Below are 17419 nucleotides of genomic sequence, written 5' to 3'. Positions count from 1 at the left end.
ACCTCATCGTTCCTAGTTGGATTTGTTAACCACTGAGCCACAATGGGAACTCCATCAAATTTTTAATTTTTAAAAGTGTGCTGAATCAGATTCGAGCACACTTTGAAAAATCCTTCTGGATCCATTGTCAAGATAGTGGAGGGTGCAGTGCTGAAGAGCAGACATGGAGAAAATTGAAGAGATCATTTAGGACAAAAAGCAAGTCTCACTAACTTGATTGGATATGGAAGATGAATGAATGAATGACTACTCTGTTTAAGGAAACTGGTAGAGAATTACCCACTGGTGGCTCAGTGAGTTAAGGATCCAGCCACTGCTGTGGCTAGGGTTAGATCGCTGACCCCTGAACTTCAGCATGCCCCCCCAGAGAGACCAAGTGAGTACATTTGGGAAAGGGGAGCAAAGATGTGGAAAGAGGAGAGACACAAATTGTATTGCCTTGCCAGCCAAAGTATTTAAGGAAGAAAGTGATCGACAGGGTCATGTGCTACCAGGAGGTCACACTAGGACTAAAAACATCTACACATGGACATTTTCATTGCATTGCTCCCCAATAAGCGGGAGAAGTCAGTAAGTGCTGAGTGTATGGAAAGCAGTAAGATGGAAACAACTGAATACAGAAAGTTTAGCTATGAAGAGAGGAGAAAGCAAGGTGGAGGAAGGCTTGTTTTACTAAATATGGGAGAGTGTTGAACACAATTAAAACATTTGCCAAAAGTTATCTTAGCAAAGGACTGGTTGAAAATAAACAGGTAGAGAAGGGAGAATTCATACTGGATGCTACTCAACGAATGTGATCTGAAGGAGACATGCATTTAGTGTAACAAGAGATATGGCAGATGGTTTTCATTAGGAATTAGGTGACTTCAATTTTCTGTGACTAAGCCATCTGTGGAGAGCGCTAGAGTTGCATGAGGAAAAATACTAAAATAGCCTTTGTGAAGAGTTAAACTAATCCCACATCTCCAAGAATATTGTATGATTTTCTATAGGCTCTGAGAAAGCATTCCACAGAAGATAGCAAGAACTGGGGTCGCTTGAATGAGCCCACTAGTCATTGGTATGAAATTTAAGGGAGAACACAAATCTTTAGTGAATCTTGGGTCCTCCTTCAGTGGAAACCAGATCAGCTTTCTGTTGATTCCAAATGATTTTGGATGAGTTCTATTTATGTTGTCCCCAACTTTGACTGGAAAAAGAGGTTCTGCTTTTCTGGAGAAAGAAACATGAATGCATCTTTGTTCAGATATACACTTACCATGCTTTTATACAAAGCTGTTAATGCCATTTGGTGATCAAACAAAGAAAAGGCAAACTTTTTCAGTTGAGTAATTATTTATTGGGGAATCTGGTTTGTGGGTCAACAGCAAAAGACATTGGAAACCATTGGAAATCATACAAGATTTCAGTCATTAAGTACCTATTTCATGAAAAGCACTGTCCCAGGGTAGGGATACAATGATGGATATAAGACCAAGTACCAGCTCTTGAGGATCCCAGTCTGATGAAGACTGGACAAGGAACCTGGCCTCGAAGTACCTGGCTATCAAGAGAGAGAGAGATCAAAAGCTCTATTCACATTCAGGTTCTTGGGAGTACGTGTGGTACCAGGGATAAGGAGGCTAAGAAGAACTTCTGCTGAGACTTTGAAAGATCTAAGAGACAAGGTTGGAATAAAGGTTTAATCGCCAGAATAGTCTAGACTGGAGCTGAAAATGAAGAGCTTTTAGTGTTTTGAGCAGAGGAACCATATAGAGGGCACGTATTCTGACACCACAATCACTAAGTCAGCTGATAAGGCATTATTTTTTGTAAAGTTTCTTTGATAATGCATTATAATCAGAGAGTAAAGAACCTTTAATCTTGTCTTAAAGATTAAGAAGTTTGCCTAAGGGAATGTAGCTAGAGTGACAAAGCCAGAATATGAACTAGGTTGTACATAAATGCAAACCCAGTTTTTTTATTTGGCCACACCCTCAGGATGGGGACAGGATGAACCCACTCCACAGCAGTGGCTTTCAATAGTGGCAACAGAGGGGAAAAGGGTTTAAGGTTTTTAAATAAGAAATACAGCAATGTTTTCCCAATCACTGTTCCCTTACATAAAGGCAACTACTATCAACCATTTGTGTATTTTAAGGATCTCCTATTTTATATATATATATATATATATATTTTTTTTTTGTCATGGGGTTGACATGTAGGACCTCCCTTCCCAGACATGGGATCAAACCTTGGAGAAAGCAGCAACCTGAGTGACAACAGCAGATCCTTAGCCCACTGAGCCAGCAGGGACCTCTGCAGTCCTACTATCTACATTTAGATAGTGGACAGCTTGGAGAACATTTCTATCATTGCAGAAACTTTTATCCTATGCTGCTGTTCTACAACAGTGGTCAGTCAAAATTTCTATAGAAGGCCAAATGATACTTGAGGCTCCTGGGCCCATAGTCTCTGCCAGAAATACTCTGCAATTTAGCAAAAGCAGACACTGTGGGAGATCATAACTATTTTTTCTTTTTTTTTTGCATTTTAGGGCCACACCCATGGCATATGGAAATTCCCAGGTTAGGGGTTAAATTGGAGCTGCAGCTGCAGGCCTACACCGCAGCCACAGCAATGCCAAATTGGAGCCGCATCTGTGACCTACACCACATCTCATGGCAATACTGGATCCTTAACCCACTGATACGGCCAGGGATTGAACCCATGTCCTCATGGATACTAGTAGGATTTATTTCCGCTGTGCCACAATGGGAACTCCTCTGTTTTCTAATAAATATAAACATTGGAATATCATTTAATTTTCTTTCTTTTTTTTGGTCTTTTTAGGGTCACACCTGCGGCATATGGAGGTTCTCAGACTAGAGGTCGAATCGGAGCTACAACTGCAGGCCTACACCACAGCCACAGCAACGCTATATCTGAGCCGCATCTATGACCTACACCGCAGCTCACAGCAGTGCCAGATCCTTAACCCACTGAGCCAGGCCAGGGATCGAGCCTGTGTCCTCATGGTTCCTAGTTGGATTCGTTAACCACTGAGCCAAGACGGGTACTCCCTCATTTTCAAATGTCTCAAATTATCTTTTGATTGCATTTGGAATGTGTTTAAGTCAGAATATAGTCATTTTTAGTTTAAAAATGAAACTGCAGGAGTTCCCTTGGTGGTCTAGTAGTTAGGATTCTGTACTTTCACTGCTACAGCCCAGGTTCAATCTCTGGTATGGGAAGTGAGTCTCTGCACATGCATGCTGCAGTCTAAAAACAAACAAAACAAAAAAACTAGACTGCCCTCCTTAGAGATCATACCAATTAACCGTATAATGGAGTATCTGTTCCCCCGTTCCTTTGACAACTTCTCAAATTCTATTTGTAAATCTGGTTTCTGGGAAATGGAATTTTGATTTCAAATTTAATTGGTAAATGCACATCAACTTTTTCACTGTTTATATCTTATGCCCATTATGTATTGGGTTAATGAGCTTTTGCCTCTAACAATTGTATTAAAGAAAAACTGACCCTTGGTGCTCCCACAGTGATGCAATGTGTTAAGAATCCGACTTCGGTGGTTCAGGTTGCTGTGCAAGCATGGGTTTGAGCCCTGGCCCACTGAGGTGGGTTAAAAGAAACAGCAGGAGTTCCCGTCGTGGTGCAGTGGTTAACGAATCCGACTAGGAACCATGAGGTTGCGGGTTCGACCCCTGGCCTTGCTCAGTGGGTTAAGGATCCGGCGTTGCCATGAGCTGTGGTGTAGGTTGCAGACGCAGCTCGGATCCAGCGTTGCTGTGGCTCTGGTGTAGGCTGGTGGCTACAGCTCCAATTCTACCCCTAGCCTGGGAACCTCCATATGCTGCGAGAGCGGCCCAAGAAAATGGCAAAAAGACAAAAAAAAGAAAAAAGAAAACAGCAGTGCACAGCTCTGGTCTGCCATGGCTGTGGCCATTTAAGAAAAATAACTCTTGGCAAACATTGGTTTTGAGATTTTTCCTCATTGTTTTTCCATATGGAATTTTAAAAATTCTAGACACACCCACTTTTTAAGAAATATTCATTTAATTTTTCCACTTAGAAGACAAAGTTACTACATGATTAAGATACAGATTCCCTGTTTTCCTGCACCATTTCATTTGTTTCAGCATCTATTTCTGTTCCATTCAGGGTGGTCTACTCAGGTGCCAGTATCATCGTCTTTTTCTTTAGAATGATCTGAGACTTAGTGGATATGGCATGACAACCTTTTTAGGTCTCATTTGTGTTTGTCATTATTTTGACATTTTCTTATATATTTTATACATCTCCTTAATTATTCCTAGCTTAGTTTTCCTTCCACTTTATCTTTAAACATTACTTGCTACATCAATGAACTATTCTCAGTCGATACCCGTATCAAGTAAGTAAACTTACCATCTATTACTGATTTTTACCGCTTTCCCTATTTCTACATTTATTTTCTTCCACCTAATTGCCTTTGAATAAAACCTTAGAACAAAGCTTTCTTTTAGTAGGAGCGCTTCTGGAGTTTCCCTATGAAGCATCACACAGGCTTTTGGAGCAATATATATTTTATCAGGTTCGAAATCTTGACTCAGGCATTTTAGCAGGTAGGGAGATTCTATTACTTGTATTGAGATCAATTATTTGCATTTATTCTTGATGTATTCTTAAAATAATCTAGGAATGACATTTCTATGTTATTATTATATAATGGTTTATTAGTGTGTATCTACTAATGTCTTTGTGCCCCTTATTTGGCAGGTATATTTTTTGAGAATCCAACTTCTCTCCCATCTTCTAAACATGTAAATCCTAGAGGAATTTTTAAACGTCTTGAAATTCTTATTCTGACCCTCTCGTTGAGCCCATAACTTAATAGCTTAAGCATGAAGAACTTTATAAAATGTGATAAACACTACCAAAAGGCAAGACTAATGGTGGGGATATGTGACCCATTAAGGCCTTCCAAGAGGCTCATAGGTGACATGTGAGGCAGAATGAATTGCTGGAGACCCCTTTTAAAAGCAAGGCTAAAAGCTATGTCTATATATGTTCTAAATAAAGAACAAAAGGAAACCTCCTCAAGCTACAGCAATGGTGGCCAAAATGCTAACAGCCTGAAACAAGGTATATGGCATGCTAATAAGTGTTAAGAGACCAGAAGTAGGAAGACAGGCATTTCAGTTCCTGAATGATGTTAGGCTGAATGAGGTAGATGATTGTGGCTATAAGAATTAGTTGGGGGAGTTCCTGTCGTGGCGCAGTGGTTAACGAATCCGACTAGGAACCATGAGGTTGCAGGTTCAGTCCCTGCCCTTGCTCAGTGGGTTAACGATCCGGCGTTGCCGTGAGCTGTGGTGTAGGTTGCAGACGAGGCTCGGATCCTGCGTTGCTGTGGCTCTGGCGTAGGCCAGTGGCTACAGCTCCGATTCGACCCCTAGCCTGGGAACCTCCATATGCCGCTGGAGCGGCCCAAGAAATAGCAAAAAAAAAAGAATTAGTTGGAAGGGAATTACACACAAAAGCCCCAAACCAATCTCTAGCTATAAAGTCAGATTCAGTGACGACTATCATACTTCCTGGACCAAATGTGTGACCGTGGGCCAATATAGCCATGTACCTTGTAGGGCTGTTGAGACAATTGAGAGATGATTGCTAAATTCATTATTTACATCTCTTAATTGTCTCAACAGCCCTACAAGAATGAATGTAGCAGTTCTGGCACATAGTCAACATGCAGTGAAGTTGTCAGTAGTCTTTCTATGGTCCCACATGTCCTTCAGTGTATCTACATAAATGTCCTAAAGTGACAAAGCCATGCATTCAAATATTATTCTTTTTTTTTTTTTTTTTTGCCATTTCTCGGGCCGCTCTCACGGCATATGGAGGTTCCCAGGCTAGGGGTCGAATTGGAGATGTAGCCGCCGGTCTACGCCAGAGCTACAGCAACACAGGATCCGTGCCACGTCTGTGACCTACACCACAGCTCACAGCAACGCCAGAGCCTTAATCCACTGAGCAAGGCCAGGGATTGAACCTGCAACCTCATGGTTCCTAGTCGGATTCATTAACCACTGAGCCATGATGGGAACTCCCAAAGATTATTCACTTTTATAGAGCTCCAGAGTAAATATGTTAAAGTTATCCATTTAAATCTAGTGATAAGTTTTTATCATGGCACTTACTTGTCAGTGTAATGACTATTAGTAAGAGAGATTCTGCAAGTTATAATTTATAAAGATGTTTCACCAATTTTTTTAACCATAAAGACATTTACACACTACCAAAAAATGTTTAAAAGGTCTCACCATCTGTTTTAGTTAACAGATGTCTATAGAAACAGTCATCTGTGGACTATAGCACCCATTATAACAAAAAACAGGGACATTCCCTGGTGGTGTATTGTGTTAAGGATTTGGCACTATTACTGCTGTGTCTTGGGTCATTGCTATGGCTCAAGTTCAATCTCTGGCCTGAGGTATGACCAAAAAAAAAAAAAAAAAAAAAACCAACAACCAAACAACAGGTTCAGTCACTATTCTAGATGAAAGAGAAAGAATAAACAAAGACCATAGAATAAGACATGTTGAGTATTAAAAATGGAACGTTCTTAAATTGTAGCGATGTTTTCTTAGGTCAGTCTCTCAATGCAATGAAAGTAAAATTAAACAGTTGGAACCTAATCAATCTTATCAGCTTTTGCAGCCTAATGGAAGCCATAAACAAAATGAAAAGACAACCTATGGAATGGGAGAAAGTATTTGCAAATGATGTGACTGACACATCTAAAATACACAAATAGTAGTTCCCGTCGTGGCACCGTGGAAGTGAATCTGACCAGGAACCATGAGGTTGCGGGTTTGATCCCTGGCCTCACTTAGTAGGTTAAGGATCCAGCGATGCTGTGGCTGTGGCTCCAGTGTAGGCTGGCAGCTGTAGCTCCAATTCGACCCCTTGCCAGGGAGCCTCCATATGCAGCCAGTGCAGCCCTAAATAGCAATAAAATACACAACTAACTCAACGACTCAACAAAAATCCAAACAACCCAATCAAAAAATGGGCGGAAGACCTAAATAGACATTTCTTCAAAAATGTAATTTCATAGCCAATAGGCACACGAAAAGATGTCCAACATTGCTAATTACTGGAGAAATGCAAATCAAAACTACAATGAAGTATCACCTCAGACTGGTCAGAACAGCCATCATTACAATGTGTACCAATAACAAATGCTAGCGAGTTTGTGGAGAAAAGGGAACCCTCCTACACTGTTGGAGGGAATGTAAATTGGTGCAGCCACTATGGAAAACAGTATGGAGGTTCCTTATAAAAATTAGAGTTTCCATGATTGAGCCATCCCACTCTTGGGCATATATCCAGAGAAAACCAATTCGAAAAGACACATTCACCTCAATTTCACAGCAGCACTATTTAGAGTAGCCAAAACATAGAACCAACCTAAGTGTCCAATGACAGAGGAATGGATAAAGATGGAATACTACTCAGTGATTAAAAAATGCTGTGTGTAGGAACACGATTTTGAAGGAAGCCAGAAAAAGACTTGTGCTATATGTGGAATCCAATATATGATAGAAATGACCTTACTTACCAAACGGAAGGAGTCAGACGTAGAAAACAAACTTATAGATACCAAAGGGGAAAGGGGATTGGGGACTTTGGGATTAGCAGATACAAAATATATACAAAACGGTGTATAGCACAGAGAACTATATTCAATATCCTCTAATAAACCACAGTGGAAGAGAAACAAAAACCAGAATGTTCACAGAATCTAGGAGGCAATGAATTAAGCATCCCGGTTAGCATACGTACAGTTCATTGTTCTATCATCAGCTGACAGATCCTAGAAGCAACAAACGCTCAGTTCTCTACCCATAGAGCACCCATATCTTGGTTCCTCAACACCATTCTCCTGTAAAGGAACCATGACTCCTTGGATAAATGGCTGTCTCGAACAGCAGAGACAGAAGATGAACCTGAAGCATCCTATACTACTGTAAAGTGAGAGGGGTTTAAAAACAATCACCCTACAATGATGTGGGCTTATCAAAGGGACCAGGAGACAACTATAAGAGCTCCCAGTGGCCAGAAATGGAACACTCTGAACGAAATTATATGTAACTGACAAAAAAGCAGAAAAGCCCATGGTAGTACAAATAAATTTAATAAATGAGGAAACAGAGGAATTTCTTCTATAGAGTTCCAATTAACTGATATAGACACTCCACCCTCAAGAACACACCTCCACTGTTTTTAAGTGTGGGCTGCACACAGTGACTTTATTCCAAAGAGTACAGTGTTGGGGAGAAGGGGTAGCTTTACAGTGGAAAAACCTGCAAATAAGACCTCAGGCAAGTGATCAAAGATAACATCAAACAGTAATAAGTCAGGAGTTCCTTGGTGGGTTGGGGAGCTGGTGTTGTCACTGCTGGGGCTCGGGGGGCCCTGGCCCTGGAACTTCCACGTGCTGCAGGTACAGCCAAAAACATAAACAGTTACAAGTCATGTGGTTAGTATGTACTCTTGATGTGTGATGAGGATGGCACTTTACCTCTGCCGTTTCCTTTCAAAATCCCCTAAGGAGTTCAGCCGAAATGAATCTGGCGAGTGTCCATGAGAACAGAGTCATGTGTTTGATCCCTGGCCTCGTTTAGTGGGTTAAGAATTCGGCATTGCCATGAGATGTGGTGTAGGTCACACACGCAGCTTGGACCCCACGTGGCTGTGGGATAGGCTGGTGACTACAGCTCCCATTCGACCCCTAGCCTGGTAACTTCCATATGCCGCAGGCACAGCCCTAAAAAGACACACACACACAAAATCCCCTAAGCCGAGGCTAATTATAAGAAAAACTCAATCCCAATTAAGTCTCTACAGAATGCTTTACTCAAAACCCACTGCGGTGCAATGGGTTAATGATGGGACTTGTCTCTGTGGAGGTGCTAATTCAATCCTCAGCAGAGCCCAGTCTACTGGCTTAAAGATCCAGTGTTGCTACACCTGTGGCCAAAGGTTTGGCTCAGATTTGACCCCTTGCCTGGATACTTCCCAATTCCTCTGGTGTGGCCATTAAAATATAAAGTATTTCCATGTGTAAATTTCCATGTGGGTTAGGTTAAGTATCTGGCATTGTCACTGTAGTGGCTCAGGCCACAGCTGTGGCACAGGTTTGACCTCTGGTCGGGGAACTTCTGCATGCCATGGGCACAGACAAAAAATAGTGTTTCTAGCAGTAAAGTCAAAGGTGTCGCTAAGCAGTCATTCTAAGTATTACGGTTGCTTTTTTAATTCAGTGAAACTGTTTTCCAAGAGAATATTGATAGATCCATTAACTGGAGCTGTTCATAAAGCTCTAATTAAGCAATAAGAGTCACAGGAGTCACTGTCTGTCTTTTAGGTTCTTAATTAGTTGCTCTTACCAGGTTGTTTTCTTTTGTGTGAATTCCTAGGCAGTGAGCCACCTCTCTGTGTCTCTTTGGGGCCTGCAGAATTTATTCCTTCGGGCTTTTGTTTTCCTGATTAAAACTGGGCATAATCCAGAACTGCAGTGCAAAAAGTTCATTGACAATAGTTTCTTCCAACCCTGAAAGGAGCAAATTATGGACAGGCCCAGAGATAGCACATGATACCTGCCCCCCTCCACTCATTCTGCTTTAAGTTTCCCTCTCGTGATGGTACAGGATGTGAAACTTGAGCAACACAATGAAAAGAGACATTTGTGTTTACTAACTGCTACCTATGGCAGGTGGTAGCAGCTTGGATATTTGGAGACCAATAGCTGTCAGTCCAATTTGTTTTCATGGCAGCATGGGGAAAGGGTTCTTGAGAAAGAAGCAGTGGATTAAAAACCTTCTCTGTAATGTGTTACCTCATATTATAGACTCATTAGGAAAGTAAAAAAAAAAAAAAATCAAGTCGACGGGGAATAGTAGGTGACTAATTAACTTCACTTATGAAGTAGGAAATCCCATTAAATTATTCTAATGTGCATGATTAAGCCACAGAAACCTCTTGGGGTATTGAATACAGGCACAAATACCAAATGAATTTTCCCCTTTAAGTAGCACCACAAGGGCCCCTCCCTGTACCTGGGGAGTTTTACCATCCTCAGGAAAGCAATTATGCCCAGAGGAACTTAAGATCCCAGATTTTAAACCCTGGCTCTTCAGGATATGTAACATCGTCCTCTTTTCTTATGCACCCTTGCATTTCCCTACCTCGGACTGAAAGTGTGGTCAGGCTCTGCTGGAAACTGAAGACTGCTGTTCTTAGGACCTCTTCCTTGGGTATACATTAACAGAGAGAACAATTGAGACCAAATTAACCTATTCAAAAATCATACACAACAAACCCAAAACCGAAATGAGAAAGGACTCTCCTACTACAAGATAATTGACCAAAGTCCCCTCACTCCTCTAAAAGATGAAGAGTTTAACATGGTAAAAGCTTGCTAGAAGGCCAAGGTATTGATAACATGTAATTTTTCAGGGACGCAGGTTGGTACTGGCCCTAAATCTATAACCAGTGAGCTAGCTGTAAAGGCCCAAGGCCTGAATTTCACTCTCTAAAAACAAGGGTTGGTAATTGTGTGCTGTCTGTTTTTGAAAGGCCCTCAATGGCTGGGGGAAAACTTTTCCTTGTGTCACTGAAAAGTTCATGAAATTTCATTTTAATGTTCATGAAGTATTACTGGAGCAATGAGTAATGCTCATTTTTGACATATTACCTCTGGCTGCTTGCATGTTGCAACTGCGGAGTGGAGGAGTTCCAAGAGACACTATCTGGTGCACAAACCTAAAATATTATCAGGCCCTGTTTGCCAACCCCATTCTAGAACAGCAGTGTATAAAACTTCTGCTTTGGTAGAAATGACCTGGCCAATACGTAGTCAACTCGATATTGAGATGGAGAAATGGATTTTATTTGTCAATTTAAATCCATATAGGAGTTCTGGTTGTGGCTCAGCGGTTAATGAACCCAACTAGTATCCGTGAGGACAAAGGTTTGATCCCTGGCCTTGCTCAGTGGGTTGAAGATCCTGTGCTGCAGTGCATGCTGTAGCTCAGTGGCTACAGCTCCCGTTCAATCCCCAGCCTGGCAACTTCCATATCCCATGGGTATGGCCCTAAAAAGACTACAACCACCACCAACAAAAAGTCCACATATATTGCACAGCAGAGATCTAGAAATTGAGGGTTTAATTTCAAGGCTTTGACTTTAAGCATTCTTCTCTAAAATTCTAGTTCTATACATATATTTCTATATATATGTATTTCTAATTCTATATATATATATTTTAGAATTTTAAGTTTTTCCACTTGTAAAGAAAACCTCTCTCTTGTTTTTGCTTCAGTTTCACACTCCAACCACTCTCAGCACTTCTGACACCAGATGTGGGGTTTTCCCCATACCAAGCAAATCTGGTTACCTGTAAAGTGTCCTACAACTTAATTCTGCTACTATGTTCTCACTTAGAGAAGACTTCAGATCCCACAGGTTAAGGGCAGTCTCATAAGATTACACCTCCTCCACTTTAGAGGCCAATCCCAAATCCTGACTGGTAACCTGTACTTCTGACTGAAAGGCTCTAAGTCAGATTCCCAAATCTGCAACTTGGGTGAGACTAATTTTTCCTGGAGGAGCTCAAAGCGCTCAGGAAAACAGTTTACTTACTGTTCACCGGTTTACTGTACAAAGGATTCCATAAAGGATACAAATGAACATCCAGATAGAAGACATGCATAGGACAAGGCATGTGGAAAGTCGTACCTCTCTCCTAGTTCATCATCAGTCAGTTCTCTACACCCACACTATTGTAATTTCTCAAGGAGGCTTCATCACATGGGCGTATCTTTAACTTCATTCCCAAACCCTCTCCCCTCTCCAGAGAATGAGTGTATCTGTAGGGCATGTGTGTGTGAGAGAGAGAGGGAGAGAGACACTATCCCTCTAAGAACAAAAGACATTTCCTATCACCCAGGAAATTCAAAGGGATTTAGGAGCCCATTGTTAGGAACCAGACATTGTAACAAAAGATGCTCCCTGTGCTCTAATCACTCAGGAAATTCCAAGCGTTTTAGGAGCTGTGCCAGGAACCAGGGGCAGATATATATAAAAAGTGTGTATGTGCTTATAAAATGTATGCATATATTTTTTCTATTATTTCACAGCACCCATCTGGGCTGAAGTTAACTAGGATCTACATGACAGAAGGACGGTATACATACATCATTGGTGTCCCAAAGGGCAGTCGGGCATTCCAGGTCCAGAGGGAGGGAGGTTTCTCACTCAGGTGAAGGCATCTAAGAGTCAAAGAGGAAAGGAGTAATGCCGGGAGATCCTTAAGACAGGGTCATTTTCTAACAGAAAAGAACTGTTTGCACCCAGACTAGGACCAACTCCACAGCAGGAGTTATTCCACTCTCGGAGGTGCAAAACACTGCCCCAAAGTCCTCAGCCACAACACCAAAACAGCGCTGGAGCCAATCCTCAGTAAAGGCAGTGCTTGCTCTCCCAACAGCGTAACACCATCCGAGGCATCACACTAGCCTGGACAGCTGACAACCGCTGGATGATTCCTGAAACAGTTTTATCTGTTTCAGATACCCAAGTACCGCAGGTAGAAGACAGATAGAGGTGTCCCCATGAACTGAATGCTGTCTGCAAAACAGAGGCCTGGAGGCACTGACTGCTGACCCTGCTGTCCAATCCTTTCAATAGGAAACAGGGAAAGCCATTTTAGCCAAGACTGAGTTCTTGCCACGTGCTGGGTACTGTGCTTCGGACTTAGTGAACGAGGCAAAGTACACTATTCTTTCACTATCATGGCATTTGCAACCGCCCCGCAATTTCCTCAGGTGGAATGACAGATAATCACAAAGATCCCACATGGCTTTAGATCATAAGCACCAAAATCCTCCTCGACCGTTCCCTGCACAGAGGCCGAAATTTGTTAGGGGCAAATACAGTTGATTTTGTTTCCCAATTGTTTCCCAAAGAACTCCAACTAATAAACTGGCCTGGCACAGAGCCAGTACTGGAATGCATAAGGACACTTACCTGAGAGCTCCATACCGACTGGCCACTGCCACTTATTTCCTCGCCTCAGGAGGGCCAAGGATGCCCTACTTTCAAGTCATCCTAAAAAGAAAAAAGATTTCTGTGGTCAACATCCTCGCTCCTAAGGCTGCTTTTCTGTAGTGACGGAAACAGAGTGCTGTCTGCGTTTATTATTTACCACACTTTTTATATCCTCTACAATTACTTCCCATTGCTTGCCCTTTATTTGCCTGTTACTTAAGCCCTCTAAATATCACTTGTAGGAAGAATCCATATATGTGGAGTTCCCGTGGTGGCTGAGTGCTTAAAGAACCCGACGAGTATCCATGAGGACAAGGGTTCAATCCCTGGCCTCGCTCAGTGGGTTAAGGATCCGGCATTGCTGTGAGCTTTGGTGTAGGCCCCTAGCCTGGGAACTTCCATATGCCATGAGTGCGGCTCTAAAAAGACAGAAAAAAGATAAAGAAAAGGAAAGAATCAATACGTAAAAAGGCTCTTCACAATGAACCTCTGCGGTATTCACTCAGCATTTAGCTAAGAATCCTTTTAAGGGAAAGCCAACTGAAAACAAAACTAGCTTTGATAAATAACTCCTCTGCCTCCCAACATCATCACCAGTTCCCTCTGCACATACGAAGATGTCACTTTTCACAGAAGCAGCAACTAAGTCAGCCCTATTGGACAACCTCCAGCATCACCCTACGTGATAAGTGTTTGCCTAGAACCGAGATGCATTCTCAGAAAATTAGCATTCCCACACCAAATCACTATAGGAGCTCCCCTGTGGTACCGGTTTGATCTCTGGCCTGGGAATTTCCCCATGCCTGTATTGCAGCCAAAAAAAAAACTAAAAAGAGGATTCAATATTTACTGCTACAATGCAGCAACACCTCTGCTTACTCTCGAATATCACTAAGAAATCAACAAAAATATACCATCAACCTAAAGCAGAAATCAGTATTACTGTAGTTAGGCCTAGTATCTAGAGTCCCAAGATGAACTTCTATTTTTTTTATTTTATTAATGAGATAGAGCCAAATGCCCATAATTTTAAAGCAAAGTCACATCTCCCATTTCCTTATTATTATTATTTTTTCTTTTTGCTTTTTCTAGGGCTGCTCCTGTGGCATATGGAGGTTCCCAGGCTAGGGGTCTAACCGGAGCTGTAGCCACAGGCCTATGTCAGAGCCATGGCAACACAGGATCCGAGCCTCATTTTCGACCCACACCACAGCTCACAGCAATGCTGGATCCTTAATCCGCTGAGCAAGGCCAGGGATTGAACCCACAACCTCATGGTTTCTAGTCGGATTCGTTAACCACTGTGCCACAATGGGAACTCCTTCATTTCCTTATAAGGCATGGCATTCTCTCAGGTAACTAGAGCTATGAAATCCCTTTACAAAGGGATTATCCTGACTAGCTCTGTATTATAGGGGAGTGGGAGCTGTGAACTTTGATTTCAGTGAATCTGCAAAAACCCCATTGATTTCCTGAGCACTTGATAAAGACTCAAAAAATAAAAGGCCCAACTTTTCCTCTCTACTGAATATCCCTCCGCGGTTTGATTACCTTTGTTGTCTTTTCAAGGTGTGATTCAAGGAACTAGGCAAACCTGTCAGACCAGAACTATTCTCCAAGTTACATTTCTCCTTGCAAAGCCATGCTCTTGCAGATTTAACCTTAATGGATGAGTAATTATGCTGGCATCCTGGTACAGTTAACAACAGAGTTGGCATAAACCAGGCCCAGAATGCCAACCAGCTATGGGCTGCTGTTCTCCCAGCAGTGTAACACTTGCCTAGATACACGGTAACCTAGGCAGCTGCCTACAGCTGGGGCCAAAGGTAGGTTAATGGGGTTGCACTCACCTGGGGCTGCATCTGCCCAAAGTCCACAGCTGGGCCCTCTGCAATCAAAGCACTCCAGGTTAGAGTCAGCCAAGTTCGTGAACTCTTGTGTGGCGTTCAAGACTCCTACCCTCAAAACCCCTTAACTTAGTGAGGCCTGAGCCCCAGAACAATCAGACAACAAAATAAATAGTTCTCTGGATCAGACCTATTTCATAGGTCATTTTCATTTGTATCTCACAGTAGTTCCACAGCAGCAAGTTAATAAGTATCAGGAAGCTTGGCTTTGTTGCTTAGCAGCCATGTGACAGTGGGCAAAAAACTCTCTGGACTTCAGTCTCCTTACTGATCGAATGGGGGTATTGATAATAGTATATAGGGTGGTTGGGAGATTTAAATGGAATATAAACTAAGCCTATAGGAAAGCATCTCCTATAGACTCTGGGCAGTCAGTAACATTTGCTTTTACCGGCAGCTCCATCCCAGGCCAGGAGATGATAAATACTGGTAAGGAGAAGGGCAAGTTAATCCTGGGAAAGCCATGGGCAGTGAAAAATTGGAAAGGCTGGTTAAAACTAGATCGACAAGGGCCTCAATTACATGAACCATAAAAGCAACCTTTTAAAAAATAATTGGATGCAGTAATGGATGTGAAAGGAACTGGAGGCAGTTAGGTTGCCATTCCTGCCAACGATCCAAAGGACCGGTTTAAAACATTGACCAAAATGTTTGCAAAATTTTTAATAAACATTCCTACCCCCTCATCCTTATAATTTACCTTATTTATGTAAGGTGAGGTTATCTAAGACTATATTCCCAGCCATCCTCGAATTTCACTCCTAACCAGCTGCAAACAATTTAGAGAAAACGAAAAAGAGAGGAAGCTCCTCGTCCAAATCGAAAAACAAATCTAAAAATAGCCTGCCCCCTTTCCGGGCTCGGGTTGAAGGGTCTGACCGAGCTCCACCCGAGCACGTGTTCCTCACAAACCTTCCCAAGTCCCCCGGCCCTGGTGCTTCAGGAGCATCGAGACTGGCTCTACGGGAGTCCGAGACCGGCTCTAGCGGACTCTCCAGAGACCACAAGGATGGTAGGAAAGAGGGGGCGACTACGATCCCCCAGCGTCTCTTGAAGATACCCTCCAAATCTTGGGTCACGAGGGAACGAACCCCGGTTTGGTCGCGTGCCTCGGAAGAAGCCCCTCCACCGCAGCCTTTCGCCTTTGGCTAGTAAACCTCCAAGGTGAGCTGTCCCTACTTTGCCCTTACTCACCCTTGGTGTCGGGAGCTCGGCAGGGACACTCCGGCCCCGGCGGAGGCCGCAGGGGAAAGGGCAGCCGGGAGTCGGGAGAAGCCCCGCCCCGGGGCGGCTACGGGGCGGTTCTCGGTGGGCGGGGCTAAGAAAACCCGCCCAACAAGGGCGGGGTTAGGAAAATAGGGGGAGCTGTGGCAGAGGTGATCATACTTCCTAGGGGTTAGCACCCAGAAGAGAAAGGGTAGGTATCCAAACCATCGCTGTGTTGATGAGACACCCATCCCATCCATCCTTACGGATGGAAAGGGCCCTGGGTTTGAAGCTGCTAAAGAGAAAACCTGGCGTGTGGTAGTGAGGCGGTGCTTCCGGTCCGCCCCCACCGAGCTCGGCGGGTTCATCTCACACGTGTGGCGCCTTTCAGTTGCTGCAAGCTCAGCCCACGCTTTTTCCACCTCCCACACAGATCCTCCTTCGGGCTTTCTTCAGCAGTTCTGTCACCCGGCGAATGGATCGTCCACCCACACTGGTCACCTTGGTTTTGGGATCTTTCCAGGAGATTTATGTCCTTCACTCCTATAGCCTAACCTGCGGGACCACATCCTTAGCTGAGCTGCAACAGCCAAAGAAAACAGGCTCGCTCTTCCAAACTTCCTTTCACCGTGGCACACCCAGCCTAAGAGGCCACATCCTTGATCTGGACATATTGCTCACCAAGTTACCAGCATTTCTATTCGACACTAAACAACTAGTTCCCTTGCTGGTTGGAGTCAATATGATTCTGTCCTGCTGAACAGTTGGTGAAGCTGAAGAACAAGGGCTAGAGGAGCAAGACCCAGCAGCATTCCTAAATCCATTCCATAATTCTCCAAATTCCAAAGCCACTTCCCAGCCCCTCCCTAGCATCCTACTGGCTCTGCCCACATATTGCAGCTGACACATTTGTCAGACAAAACCCTGGGAGTTAACCAATGCCCTTGTCATCTGCCAACAATTTTTTTTAATTTTAAGATTTTTGTTTTTTCTATTATAGTTGATTTACAATGTTCTGTCAATTTCTGCTGCACAACGAAGTGACCCAGTCGTATATATATATTTTTTTTTCTCACATTATCCTCTGTCATGTTCCATCACAAGTGACTAGATATAGTTCCCTGTGCTATACAGCAGGATCTCATTGCTTATCCACTCCAAATGCAAATAGTTTGCATCTACTAACCCCAAACTCCCAGTCCATCCCA

General features: G+C 43.0%; 2 protein-coding genes and 1 non-coding gene across 12 annotated transcripts in view; all 3 read right to left on the bottom strand.

Moving 5' to 3' along the window:
* The window catches only part of MATR3 (matrin 3), a 50698-nt gene extending 34437 nt beyond the window's left edge, over positions 1-16261 (bottom strand). For 5 of the 10 annotated variants that reach the window (XM_021084851.2, XM_021084847.2, XM_021084855.2 and 2 more), the window contains exons 1-4: positions 16200-16261; positions 14949-14986; positions 13078-13158; positions 12246-12320 (exon numbers count right to left, since the gene is read on the bottom strand). The gene's annotated coding sequence lies outside the window, so the exon portion shown is untranslated. The remainder of the gene's footprint in view (positions 1-12245; positions 12321-13077; positions 13159-14948; positions 14987-16199) is intronic. The other 5 variants (XM_021084852.2, XM_021084848.2, XM_021084856.2 and 2 more) reach the window with 1 other exon arrangement.
* PSD2 (pleckstrin and Sec7 domain containing 2) overlaps positions 1-17419 on the bottom strand; it is a 684196-nt gene that overhangs the window by 463354 nt on the left and 203423 nt on the right. The gene's annotated exons all lie outside the window — the stretch shown is intronic.
* Positions 12391-12590, bottom strand: LOC146405772 (small nucleolar RNA SNORA74). The gene has a single exon (XR_014839222.1). It is a non-coding gene; the product is annotated as a small nucleolar RNA SNORA74 (small nucleolar RNA).

Source organism: Sus scrofa, chromosome 2 (genome assembly GCF_054392235.1).
Source record: "Sus scrofa isolate SSC_HxYL_T2T_F1_AM1 chromosome 2, Sscrofa_HxYL_maternal_Yorkshire_Landrace_v2.0, whole genome shotgun sequence".
NCBI lineage: Eukaryota > Metazoa > Chordata > Mammalia > Artiodactyla > Suidae > Sus > Sus scrofa.
This window is presented reverse-complemented; position numbering and strand designations above follow the sequence as displayed.